This window comes from Arachis ipaensis, chromosome B1 (genome assembly GCF_059453495.1).
Source record: "Arachis ipaensis isolate K30076 ecotype BB chromosome B1, ASM5945349v1, whole genome shotgun sequence".
Lineage (NCBI taxonomy): Eukaryota > Viridiplantae > Streptophyta > Magnoliopsida > Fabales > Fabaceae > Arachis > Arachis ipaensis.
In genome coordinates, this window is record NC_142436.1 from 72011395 (window position 1) to 72023213 (window position 11819).

Sequence of the window (11819 nt, forward strand, 5' to 3'; positions counted from 1 at the left end):
AACCACCACCACTCCCAGCCGATCACCTCCGACAGCCACAGCACCCTCAACCACCCAGCCACGACCACGACACCACCCACAACCCCCGCCTTCTCGCCTCCCCCTTCTCCTTCCTTTTCTTTACCCCCCTCCGCCACTGCCCCCCCCCCCCCACCGCGCCCTGACCGCCGCGCCTCCCGCCACCAACGCCCACCCCCTCCCTTCCTTCCCCCTTAACCTCAACTCCCTGCACCCCAGCCCTAACCCAACACCAAAAAACCGTCCCTGCCGCCACCAAGGTTCGCTGCTGCGCCACCCTACGCCGCCGCTGCACTGCCGCCTACACAACCCCACTCCCACCACCTCTCGTTGTTCCTTACTTGTGCCTCTAACCACCAGGTTCCGCCGAATGCCGCTTTTCTTTCATTCGTAGTTAGTTGCATATTTCTCAGTTTATGTTTAAATTTAGGATAGTTAGAGATGTATATTGTAGTGGATTTTAGGTGGTTAGGTATCTAGGATGTGGTTAGTGGATTTAGGCCTGATTAATTGCGCTGTTCTTGCTACTTGTTTTATCATTTTCGCAATTCTGCTGTTGCTGTGATGTTAGTATTGTTCATATGATGTTCTTACTGTTCATGCTGCTATTGTGACTGCTCTTTCATGTTCATATTATTTATGCTTATTTGCGGATCTGTTTTAATTTATATAAACTATTCTTCTTGCTGTTTATTACTCGGGAACATCCAATTTTAGCCGGAATGCTGCCCAATTTTCTGTAAACTATTTTTATATTCATTCATGTTTTGGTTTTGGCAATTTGAATTTGGCACTCCTTAGCTTTTACCAAACTAATTCATGGATGCACGGGCCAGCATTCCTATTCATCTGTTTTCCCGGTTAATAAATCGCTTTATTGATGATTAGATTTCAATTTTTGCTATTTTTATATCTATATGAATAATCAACAACCTGATTTTCTTGCTTGAATATGAGTTGACTGTTGCTTACAATTGTGGATTTCTAGTTACTTAGAAACCGGTCATCATGCCACTTACTCTGACTTTCTTTTTACTAACTCACTGATTTTTGCCTTCTAACCTCTTTTTTTTCAATTTTACCACTTTTCACTTTCTAACTTCCCCCTCTGCTTTTTGACTAAATCTTTCCACTTTTTAACTCATGGCATGATTATTATTGCTCCTAATTAACAAGTTTTCTCCTTATAATACACTTTGGATTGTAATTTCTCATCTCAGCTTTTTAACTCCAACACAATCCAAAATGCATAATTATTCAACTCATTTCATAATTCTACTGCTCCTTTGCCACTATGTGCTTATCTTGTTACTTGCCTACTTGTTTTCCTATTTTTATCATATCCTAGTTTTCTGTTTTTCAAGATGTCTGACCCTCAAAGAAAAGAAAAAGGCAAAGCCACCACTGGCAAACGGAAAAGAGGTGAATCCTCTATGTCTCTCCTGGAGATTATGCATGATGACTCCTGGCGGGAAAAGCACTTTACCCCACAGGAGAAGGCTGACTAGCTCCTCCCTGCCAATGATCCCATTAAGTTTGCAAACCGATACTGTGAATTGAAGTATCCAATGTTTTCTACCTCCTGAAATCTGTACCTGGAGAGGACTTTGAAAATTCCGGAAGAACTACAGCAGTACACCTCCGATCAGATCAAACAGAGAGGCTGGTTCTTCTTGGAGAGAAACCTGACAGAGGTCAATGCTTCCTGGGTAAGAGAGTTTTACTGCAATTATTTCAAGACTTCCCTGGATGTAGTGAACCTCAGATGTGAACTGAAGTATCCAGTGTTTGCTACCTCCAGAAATCTGTACCTGGAGAGGACTTTAAAAATTCCGGAAGAACTACAGCAGTACACCTCCGATCAGATCAAACAGAGAGGCTGGTTCTTCTTGGAGAGAAACCTGACAGAGGTCAATGCAGTGCACCTCAGAGGGAAATAGATACTGGTCACTGAAGAGGCCATTGAGGATATTCTGCGCCTTCAGCCTAAGTCAGATCAGCCTGACGGTTACCAAAAGGCTGAAGAGGATATGAGGTTTCTGAGATTCGACTGGGATGCTGTCAAGGAGAGGATAGCCCTTGACCCTACTGTCCCATGGGTCATGGGTAAGAACACAACAATGCCTAAAGGTATCAAGCTGATGTACCTGAATGATGAGGCTCGGCTCTGGCACCAGATCCTGAGTAACTTTGTTATGCCGAGTATTCATGAGATGGAGCTGCCTGCTGCTATGATCACCCTCCTCTGGTGTGTGATGGAGGGAAAGGACCTGTATCTGCCACGATTTATCCGGCACTATATGGCCAGGGTCTATGTCAAAGGCACCCTTCCCTTCCCTTACTTGGTTACCCAGCTATGCCGTCGAGCTGACGTGCCTTGGAAGGATGCTGATGAGAAGCCACCTGCTGCGGACTGCAAGTAAATTATCCCTCACAGCAGGAAGTTTCGGGCTTTAGGCTATACACCCCCATTCCTCACCACTTCTGCTGACACAGCCATGCTTTCAGCTGCCCCTTCTTCTTCCACTACTGCACCAGCACCACCCACTGCACCCCCACCTGCTCCTGAGCCTATTTATCATTTGGTGCATCGCCTCTTCGCCCGCTTGGACCGTATGGAGCGTCGCAACAAGTGACGCTATGAGCACCTCAAGTTGATGATCCGATCCGGCAGCGACATTCCCTCTGAGCCTGACACCCTTCTGACACATCTGAGGCAGAGGCGAGCGCTCATGAGGAGGAGACACATGCCCAGGCTGAGCAAACAGGCCCGGAGCAGGCTACACCACAGCAGGAGGAGCCACACCAGATACAGGCCGCAGACCCCGAGATTCCTATCCATTCAGAGCCTCCACTGCAGCAGACGGATCCTCCTACCTTCATCTAGTCTGCAGATCCTCAGGCCACCACAGAGACTCCGGCAGCCCATCCTTCTAGTGATGACACTCCTTCACACCTAGCTTGAGTGAGCATCGAGGACGATGCTTTATTTTAAGTGTGGGAAGGTCGCCATCTCTGGCATATCTTTTTGGTGAATCACTACAAACTCTTTTATTTTATTTTGGTTATTTTTCTGTATTTTTATCTTTATTTTTATTTTTATCTTTCAGTACTTATACATTGTTCTTTTCATGTGTTTTTACTTTTATTTCTGCATTTTGCACCTTAGTTCATATTTTAGCCATTTAGTTTAGTTGCAATTCTAAACTTATTAGTTATAGAATATGTAGATTAATTAGTATAGTTTACCCCTTTTAGCATATGATAGTTTGGCTTAAATTGAAAATAAAAAGGAAGTAAACTAGAGACTTTAACATAATCAAAAACAATCCACACACCTTGTATATAGAACATAACATGTTAGTTAGTTAATAACATTTCATCAAGGAGGACCACTAAAACTTTAAAGCCACCCAAAAATTTTTTACATTAAGAATAATGGGAACTCTTAAATTTTACTTGCATGACATGTATAACTGATATATGATTTTTGAGCTAGAGAACACACAGCCTGTGAGTTTTGAGCTTAATTGTATGGTTACATTCAAACCATAATTTTCATTCCTGTGTGTTTCGCCCTTCTTTTTATTCTTATGTTCTTTGCTTTGTTTTAATCTATATGTCCAATATAGAGTATAGATACATATTAAGAGATGATTGAGGCCATCATTTGAATTTTCCTCACTTGTCCCAAATTAGCCTACCTTTTACATCACCCTTATTAACCCCCTTTAGCTTTTTAATCCCCTCTTGTTATATAAACCACATTACTAACCTTAAGCAGAAAAACAAAATAAAAATCCCAAGTTCAATCCTTGGTTAGCTTAAGATAGAAATGGTGTATTGTTTAAGTGTGGGGAACTTAATGGGAACATGGATGATAGAAACAAAGGTAGAAAGTTAAAAAAAAAAAAAGAATAAAGATAATTCAAAATATATCTCAGTCTGGGAAGCATGCTCATATGAAATCAAAACAATTGAATTACCATGTGCATTAAAAAAAATAAATAAATATTTTTATTTTCGGTATTTAATTAAGGGGATACAAAAATTTCCCAATTGCAAAATAAAAAGAATCAACGCACATGGGATAAAATTTAAGTTAATGCATGAGCTTGCAATACAAAGTGAGAAAAGTGGGGCAAATAGGTTAAGAAACTTTGAATTACAAAATATGTATGTTAGGTGAGATCTTAGACTAATTAAGGATTCACTTATTAAGTCACTTAGCCTTATACATATACCCTTACCCTTACCTTAGCCCCATTACAAGCTTGAAAAAGACTTCATGATTTTTGTATGACTGTATTCTATAATTGTTGATTGGTTAGATGAAGAACAAAGTTATAGAAAGTAAGGATAAAAAGAAGAATATAGTGATTAACTCAATAAACACTGAGTGACTAGAAAGTAAACACAAAATCCAGTGAGGGTTCAATAGCTCATCACCATATATCTCTTCTTGAATTGTTAATTGTCTTGCAAGTTTGAAAAGTATTTTTACCCATCTCAATTGTAAAAGTGCTTTAACATTATCTAAGGTTGGCAATTCATATATGGTTCCTTGAGAATGTGAATTAATTTAACTACATGTAAGTTTTATATACAAGTGAATAACAATTAGAATTGCATGATTCATTTAGGTAGTTGCATTTAGGATAGATTGCATTGCATGTGATTCCACCACTTTAACCATACCTTATTCTTTATCTTGGACTTAGCATGAGGACATGCTATTGTTTAAGTGTATGGAGGTTGATAAAACCATATTTTATGATATATATTATGCTCAATTCAGGAGATTTATTCAATCCTTCACCCACTTATTCATGAAAATTGCATGGTTTTACTTTCTCTTCCTTATTATGTGATATATGTGAAATACATGTTTCCTATTATTTGAAATTATTTATTTTAATTACCTTTTATTACCATTCGATGCCGTGATTTGTGTGTTGAGTAGTTTCAGATCTTCTAAGACAGGTGATGAGCGGATAATTTATACGCTTTTTGGCATTGTTTTTAGTATGTTTTTAGTAGGATCTAGTTACTTTTAGGGATGTTTTCATTAGTTTTTATGTTAAATTCACATTTCTGGACTTTACTATGAGTTTGTGTATTTTTCTGTGATTTCAGGTATTTTCTGGCTGAAATTGAGGAACTTGAGCAAAAATCAGATTCAGAGGTTGAAAAAGGACTGCTGATGCTGTTGGATTCTGACCTCCCTGCACTCAAAGTGGATTTTCTGGAGCTACAGAACTCGAAATGGCGCGCTTCCAATTGCATTGGAAAGTAGACATCCAGGGCTTTTCAGCAATATATAATAGTCCATACTTTGGCCAAGAATTGACGACGTAAACTGGCGTTCAACGCCAGCCTTCTGCCCAAATCTGGCGTCCAGCGCCAGAAAAGGATCCAAAACCAGAGTTGAACGCCCAAACTGGCACAGAAACTGGCGTTCAACTCCACAAATGGCCTCTGCACGTGCTACACTTAAGCTCAGCCCAAACACACACCAAGTGGGCCCCGGAAGTGGATTTATGCATCAATTACTTACTCATGTAAACCCTAGTAGCTAGTTTATTATAAATAGGACCTATTACTATTGTATTAGACATCTTTGGATTATCTTTGGATTACCTTATGATCCTTTGATCACGTTTTAGGGGGCTGGCCATCTCGGCCATGCCTGGACCTTCACTTATGTATTTTCAACGGTAGAGTTTCTACACTCCATAGATTAAGGTGTGGAGCTCTGCTGTTCCTCAAAGATTAATGCAAAGTACTACTGTTTTCTATTCAATTCTTCTTATTTCGCTTCTAAGATATCCATTCGCACCCAAGAACGTGATGAAGGTGATGATTATGTGAGACGCTCATCACCATTCTCCCCTATGAACGCGTGCCTGACAAACACTTCTGTTCTACATGAATTAAGCTAGAATGAGTATCTCTTAGATCTCCTAACCAGAATCTTCGTGGCGTAAGCTAGAATGATGGCGGCATTCAAGAGAATCCGGAAGGTCTAAACCTTGTCTGTGGTATTCTGAGTAGGATTCAATGATTGAATGACTGTAACGAGCTTCAAACTCGCGAGTGCTGGGCGTTAGTGACAGACGCAAAAGGAGGGTGAATCCTATTCCAGCATGATCGGGAACTGACAGATGAATAGCCGTGCCGTGACAGGGTGCGTGAGCATATTATTCACTGAGAGGAGGGGATGTAGCCATTGACAACGGTGATGCCCTTGCATAAAGCCAGCCATGGAAAGCAGTAAGACTGATTGGATGAAGATAGCAGGAAAGCAGAGGTTCAGAGGAACGAAAAGAATCTCCATTCGCTTATCTGAAATTCCTACCAATGATTTACATAAGTATTTCTATCCCTATCTTATTATATTAAATTCGAAAACACCATTATCACTTTATATATGCCTGACTGAGATTTACAAGGTGACCATAGCTTGCTTCATACCAACAATCTCCGTGGGATTCGACCCTTACTCACGTAAGGTATTACTTGGACGACCCAGTGCACTTGCTGGTTAGTTGTATCGAAGTTGTGACAATTATGAATTAAGATCAAAGCACCAAGCTTTGGAGCCATTACCAGGATTTGTTCGAACCTGGAGATCACAATTTCGTGCACCAAGTTTTTGGCGCCGTTGCCGGGGATTGTTTGAGTTTGGACAACTGACGGTTCATCTTGTTGCTCAGATTAGGTAATTTTCTTTTTGTTTTCTTTTCAAAAATCTTTCAAAAATATTTTCAAAAAAAAATTTTCTCTTTTGTTTTCGAAAAATATAAAAATGTTTTCAAAAATTTTATTCAAGATTTTTAAGAATGAATTCTAGTGTTTCATGAAGCATGTGAAGCCTGGCTGGCTGTAAAGCCATGTCTAAATTCTTTTGGACTGAGGCTTCCAACCATCAGCTCTTACACGACTGTAGGGTATGTCAGGCATGTCATGTCTGAATTACATGCTGAAGCTTGGCTGGCCATTGGCCATGTCTAGTGTTTTGGACTGGAGCTTTCTTTGAAAGCTTGGCTGGCTAGTGAGCCATGTCTAATTCCTGGACTGAAGCTTTAGACTAAGAATGCAAGATTCCTGGAATTCATATTAAAAATTTTGGAATCCTTATTTTCCCTTTTCAATAAATTTTCGAAAAAATCCAAAAAAATTAGAAAATCATAAAAATAAAAAATATTTTCTGTTTCTTGTTTGAGTCTTGAGTCACATTATAAGTTTGGTGTCACTTGCATATGCATATTGCATTTTTTCAAAAATTTCATGCATTCATAGTGTTCTTCATGATCTTCAAGTTGTTCTTGGTAAGTCTTCTTGTTTGATCTTGATGATTTTTTGTTTTGTGTCTTTTCATGTTTATCATATGCATTCTTGAATTCTTAGTGTCTAAGCATTAAAGAATTCTAAGTTTGGTGTCTTGCATGTTTTCTTTGCATTAAAAATTTTTCAAAAATATGTTCTTGATGTTCATCATGACATTCATAGTGTTCTTGGTGTTCATCTTGACATTCATAGCATTCATGCATGCATTCATTGTTTTGATCTAAAAATTTCATGCATTGCATCCTTTTAGTGTTTTTCTCTTGCATCATAAAAATTCAAAAATAAAAAAAAAAAATACCTTTCCCCTTTTCTCTCATCAAATTCGAAAATTTGGATTGACTTTTTCAAAAATTTTTAAAATCAAGTTGTTTCTTATGAGTCAAATCAAATTTTCAATTTGAAAATCTTATCTTTTTCAAAATCTTTTTCAAAAATCAAATATTTTTCAAAATTCTTAGTTATTTTCGAAAATTCAAAAAAATATTTTTCAAAAATCTTTTTCTTAATTTTTTCACAAATTTTCGAAAATAACTAATCAATTAATGTTTTGATTCAAAAATTTGAAGTTTGTTACTTGCTTGTTAAGAAAGATTCAAACTTTAAGTTCTAGAATCATATCTTGTGATTTCTTATGAATCAAGTCATTAATTGAGATTTTAAAAATTAAATCTTTTTCAAAACTAATTTCAATCATATCTTTTCAAAAATATCTTCTTATCTTATCTTTTTCAAAAATATCTTTTCAAAATATCTTTTCTAACTTCCTAACCTCTTATCTTTTCAAAAATTTGTTTCAACTAACTAACTAACTTTTTGTTTGTTTCTTAACTTTTTCAAAACCACCTAACTAACTCTCTCTCTCTCTCATTTTCGAAAATATCTCTCCCCTTTTTCAAAATTTCTTTTTAATTTATTAATTATTTTAATTTTTAAAACTTAATTTTCGAAAATTACTAACAATTTTTCAAAAAAAAAACCATTTTCAAAAATCACTAACTCCTTTTCAAAAATAATTTTCGAAAATTCCCTCCTTCTCTCTCATTCTATTCTATTTATTCATTCATATCCTAACATCTCATCTTACATCCCTTCCATTCGTACAGTTGCATCTCTTCCTTTACATCACATTCTTTGTCTCCCCCTTCTCTTCCACTCACAAAGGGATCCCTATACTGTGGTATAGAGGATCTCTATTATTATTATTATCATTTTTCTGGCCATTCTTCCTTGTCATATGAGCAGGAGCAAGGATAAGAACATTCTTGTGGAAGCAGATCCAGAACCTGAAAGGACTCTGAAGAGAAAATTAAGAGAAGCTAAAATACAACAATCCAGAGATAACCTTTCAGAAATTTTTGAACAAGCAGAGGAGATGGCAGCCGAAAATAATAATAATGCAAGGAGGATGCTTGGTGACTTTACTGCACCTAATTCCAATTTACATGGAAGAAGCATCTCCATTCCTGCCATTGGAGCAAACAACTTTGAGCTGAAACCTCAATTAGTTTCTCTGATGCAGCAGAACTGCAAGTTTCATGGACTTCCATCTGAAGATCCTTTTCAGTTCTTAACTGAATTCTTGCAGATATGTGATACTGTTAAGACTAATGGAATAGATCCTGAAGTCTACAGGCTCATGCTTTTCCCCTTTGCTGTAAGAGACAGAGCTAGATTATGGTTAGATTCTCAACCCAAAGACAGCCTGAACTCTTGGGATAAGCTGGTCACGGCTTTCTTAGCCAAGTACTTTCCTCCTCAAAAGCTGAGCAAGCTTAGAGCTGATGTTCAAACCTTCAGACAGAAAGAAGGTGAATCCCTCTATGAAGCTTGGGAAAGATACAAACAGTTGACCAAAAAGTGTCCCTCTGACATGCTTTCAGAATGGACCATCCTGGATATATTCTATGATGGTTTATCTGAGCTATCAAAGATGTCACTGGACACTTCTGCAGGTGGATCCATTCACCTAAAGAAAACGCCTGCAGAAGCTCAAGAACTCATTGACATGGTTGCTAATAACCAGTTCATGTACACTTCGGAAAGGAATCCTGTAATCAATGGGACGCCTATGAAGAAGGGAGTTCTTGAGGTTGATACTCTGAATGCCATATTGGCTCAGAACAAAATATTGACTCAGCAAGTCAATATGATCTCTCAGAGTCTGCATGGAATGCAAGCTGCATCCAACAGTACTCAAGAGGCATCTTCTGAAGAAGAAGCCTATGATCCTGAGAACCCTGCAATAGCAGAGGTAAATCACTTAGGTGAACCTTATGGAAACACCTATAACTCAACATGGAGAAATCATCCAAATTTCTCATGGAAGGATCAGAAGCCTCAACAAGGCTTTAACAATGGTGGAAGAAACAGGTTTAGCAATAGCAAGCCTTTTCCATCGTCAACTCAGCAATAGACAGAGAACTCTGAACAAAATGCTTCTAATTTAGCAAATCTAGTCTCTGATCTATCTAAGGCCACTGTAAGTTTCATGAATGAAACAAGGTCTTCCATTAGAAATTTGGAAGCACAAGTGGGCCAGCTGAGTAAAAGGATCACTGAAATCCCTCCTAGTACTCTCCCAAGCAATACAGAAGAGAACCCAAAAGGAGAGTGCAAGGCCATTGACATAAGCGCCATGGCCGAACCTCTGAGGAGAGGAGAGGACGTGAATCCCAAGGAGGAGAACCTCCTGGGACGTCCAGTGATCAATAAGGAGTTTCCCTTTGAGGAACCAAAGGACTCTGAGGCTCATCTAGAGACCATAAAGATCCCATTGAACCTCCTTATGCCCTTCATGAGCTCTGATGAGTATTCCTCTTCTGAAGAGAATGAGGATGTTACTGAAGAGCAAACTGCCAAGTTTCTTGGTGCAATCATGAAGCTGAATGCCAAATTATTTGGTGTTGATGCTTGGGAAGTTGAACCTCCCTTGTTCATCAATGAACTAAGTGATCTGGATCAACTGACATTGCCTCAGAAGAGACAGGATCCTGGAAGGTTCATAATATCCTGTACCATAGGCACCATGGTCTTTAAGGCTCTGTGTGACCTTGGTTCAGGAATAAACCTCATGCCCCTCTCTGTAATAGAGAAACTGGGAATCTATGGGGTGCAAGCTGCTAAAATCTCACTAGAGATGGCAGACAGCTCAAAAAGACAGGCTTATGGACAAGTAGAAGATGTATTAGTAAAGGTTGAGGGCCTTTACATACCTACTGATTTCATAGTCCTGGATACTGGAAAGGAAGAGGATGAATCCATCATCCTAGGAAGACCTTTCCTGGCCACAGCAAGAGCTGTGATTGATGTTGACAGAGGTGAAATAGTCCTTCAATGGAATGAGAACTCCCTTGTATTCAAAACTCAAGGATCTCCCTTTGCAACCATGGGGAGGAAGCAGGAAAAGCTTCTCTCCAAGCAGAGTCAACCAGAGCCCCCACAGTCAAACTCTAAGTTTGGTGTTGGGAGGCCACAACCAAACTCTAAGTTTGGTGTTGAACTCCCATATCCAAACTCTAAGTTTGGTGTTGGAGAGTTTCAACAAAGCTCTGCACATCTGTGAGGCTCCATGAGAGCCCACTGTCAAGCTATTGACATTAAAGAAGCGCTTGTTGAGAGGCAACCCAATGTTTATCTAATTCTTATTTTTCATGTTTTCTTAGGTTCATGATCATGTGGAGTCACAAAATAAACAAAAAAAAATCAAAAACGGAATCAAAAACAGCAGAAGAAAAATCACACCCTGGAGGAGCATCTGTCTGGCGTTCAAACGCCAGAACAGAGCATAGTTCTGGCGCTGAACGCCCAGAATGGGAGCATCCTGGCGCTGAACGCCCAGAACAAGCATGGTTCTGGCGTTCAACGCCAGAAATGGCAGCAAAGGGGCGTTGAACACCCAAAATGGGCACCAACCTGGCGGTGAACGCCCAGAGTTGTGTGCAAGGGCATTTTGCATGCCTAAATTGGTGCAGGGATGTAAATGCCTTGACACCCCAGGATCTGTGGACCCCACAGTATCCCCACCTACCTCATCATCTCTCTTCCCATTCATGATCATCCCTTCTACTTTCCATTTACCACTCACATCCATACACCCACTACCTTCAAAATTCAACATCTCTCTCTCTCACCCATATGGCCGAATACACACTCCCATCCATCTCCTCCATATCTTCTTCTTATTCTTCTATTCTTTCTTCTGTTGCTCGAGGGCGAGCAACATTCTAATTTTGGTGTGGTAAAACAATTATGTAAAGGATCTTTAGCTCAGTGGTAGAACATTTGACTGCAAATCAAGAGATCCCTGAGATACCTCAGGGGATACATTTTCTTCCACACAATTATTGGAAGCAACTAAGGGTGGAACATCAAGAGCACTCCATCATCCTTCATGAAATCAGAGAAGATCTAAAAGCAATGAAGGAGGAGCAACAAAGACAAGGAAGAGACAT

At 39.2% G+C, this 11819-nt stretch overlaps 1 non-coding gene across 1 annotated transcript; it reads right to left on the reverse strand.

Moving 5' to 3' along the window:
* Positions 1-9136: 9136 nt before the first annotated feature.
* Positions 9137-9244, reverse strand: LOC148576992 (small nucleolar RNA R71). The gene has a single exon (XR_015903817.1). It is a non-coding gene; the product is annotated as a small nucleolar RNA R71 (small nucleolar RNA).
* Between the last annotated feature and the right edge of the window lie 2575 nt (positions 9245-11819).